This window comes from Triticum dicoccoides, chromosome 6A (genome assembly GCF_002162155.2).
Source record: "Triticum dicoccoides isolate Atlit2015 ecotype Zavitan chromosome 6A, WEW_v2.0, whole genome shotgun sequence".
Lineage (NCBI taxonomy): Eukaryota > Viridiplantae > Streptophyta > Magnoliopsida > Poales > Poaceae > Triticum > Triticum dicoccoides.
Window position 1 is genome coordinate 44,860,895 of NC_041390.1, and position 2,528 is coordinate 44,863,422.

The following is a 2,528-nucleotide window of genomic DNA, read 5'->3' on the forward strand; positions in this document are numbered from 1 at the left end:
GCCTCTCCCCCTCGCCACCACCCCGCTCTCCTGTCCGCAACGGGCAGGACGGCGATGTAGATTTTCCGGGGAAAGAGGCGGCGGCGGATCAGCACAGGACGACCTTCCCGGCAGCGCGCATCTCATCCGAAGTGCCTCACGGCGAACCCCACTCAAGGCGATGTGGATTTTGTGGACAAAGGAGCGGCGGCTGCCGAAAAGCAGGGGAGAAGAAATGTGGTCGCGTGGGCAGAGAGAGAGAGATCGGTGTGGGTTTCAAGGCTTCGTGGGGAAGGAAAAGAAAGAAGAAAAGGGGAGAAATCGGGGGAGGTGATATCTGCGGGAGATTTGTTCCGGCGCCCAATCGGCAACACTGAGAGAAAACATTGTACATCCGTTGGCTTCTATTGAATCTGACGTGGCATGCTCAAGAGAGCATCCTTGATGCGCAGCTGAATGTGTTTAATATTTTATTGGGTCAGATCTCCGGTAAGATATGAAGTTTTTTTTGGAGGATTTAATGAATCAATCTCCACCGTAATAATTCGGTCCCACCAGATTAACGGTTCGTAAAATCTAATTAACGTGTGAATTTCTTGAAAGTTTAGAATTAATATAGGTACAGATAGATAGATAGATATAGATATAGATAAATAGATTGCAACCATTCGCAACTACAAAAGAAGTATTAAGGTCAATCTAACCATAACATGAAACATATGGATCCAAATAATGCCCCTTACAAAGCAACGCACAAACTAGGGTCTAAGCTTCTGTCACTCTAGCAACCCATCATCTACTTATTACTTTCCAATGCCTTACTCTAGGCCCAAACAATGGTGAAGTGTCATGTAGTCGACGTTCACATGACACCACTAGAGGAAAGACAACATACATCTCATCAAAATATCTAACGAATACCAAATTCACATGACTACTTATAGCAAGACTTCTCCCATGTGCTTAGAACAAACGTAACTACTCACAAATAATATTCATGTTCATAATCAGAGGGGTATTAATATACATAAAGGATCTGAACATATGATTTTCCACCAATAAAACCAACTAGCATCAACTACAAGGAGTAATGAACACTACTAGCAACCCACATGCACCAATCTGAGGTTTTGAGACAACGATTGGATAGAAGAGATCAACTAGGGTTTGTGATGAGATGGTGCTGGTGAAGATGTTGATGGAGATTGACCCTCCCCCGATGAGAGGATCGAACAGCTCCGCCGGAGCCCTAAATTGGTTCCGCCTCGTGGTGGCGGAGTTTCGTCCTGTGAGCTTGCTTATGATTTTTTTTCAGGGAAAAAGACTTCATATAACCAAAGATGAGCACCGAAGGCCTGCCTGGGGGCCCAGGAGGCAGGGGGGCGTGCCCAGGGGGGTAGGGCGCGCCCCCACCCTCGTGGATGGCGGGTGCCCCCCCTCTGGTACTTTCGTCGCCTAATATTTTTATATATTCTGACCCTGACTTCCGTGAAGTTTCAGGACTTTTGGAGTTGTGCAGAATAGATCTCTAATATTTGCTCATTTTCCAGCCCAGAATTCCAGCTGCCGGCATTCTCCCTCTTCGTGCAAACCTTTGTAAAATAAGACAGAATGGGCATAAGTATTGTGACATAATGTGTAATAACAGCCCATAATGCAATAAATATCGATATAAAATCATGATGCAAAATGGACGTATCAACTCCCCAAGTTTAGACCTCGCTTGTCCTCAAGCAGAATCCGATATCGAAAATATGTCCACATGTTTAAAGATAGAGGTGTCGATAAAATAAAATACGAACATGAAGGCATCATGATCATTCTTAGAACAACACACACACATATTACATCACAACACTTTATTAGCGGCAATTAACTGCCGGGAGAAATGCCTAAATAGGGGTAAATGATCTGCCGGGAATCTCGTTACTGCCGGTAGAAGTAGTTTATGGCAGAAGAACTGCCAGTAGAACTTGAACAACAAAGGCAGGGTAACTGCCGGTAACCATGTCTACGTGAAAAGGGCAAGAAAACTGCCGGGACAACTAAAGCACGACCCATTTTCTGCCGGGATGTCGTTGGCGCGTGATACTGAAATTGTTTTGGGCCTAAGCGCGCGCTCGCTCCGGAAAGCCCGCGAGCCGTGAAAATTTTGGCTCCGAACCAAGTACGGGGCCCCACACCTTTATTGAGTTTTTTTTTGTTGTCTAAAAAAGACTTAATAAAAGTCTACAGATTCTAAAAAATAAGTACGAGGCCCCAATCTCTCGATTCATCCTCTCCTCCAAACCGCCCCCAAATCAACTCGACCTGCCCTCCATGGCCGCTCCACCCCACCACCACCACCCCAATCGTGATGTGCCCTCGCCACCGCAACCAACCACCACACCCCCGCCTACACCCCCAGCCACCGCGAGTCCCCGACCCCTGCCTTCGTCGCCCCCAACGCCCCACCGCCCCACCGCAGCACCACCGAGCATACAGCTGATACAGATCTAGGTCGCCGCCGACCGGCCCCATCGCCGAGCCACTCCACCGCCGACCACTGT

The 2,528-nt window shown here is 47.7% G+C and overlaps 1 protein-coding gene across 2 annotated transcripts in view; it reads left to right on the plus strand.

Annotated features, from left to right (window-relative positions):
* Positions 1 to 2,528, plus strand: part of LOC119314607 (auxin-responsive protein IAA19-like) — a 46,328-nt gene that overhangs the window by 39,994 nt on the left and 3,806 nt on the right. The gene's annotated exons all lie outside the window — the stretch shown is intronic.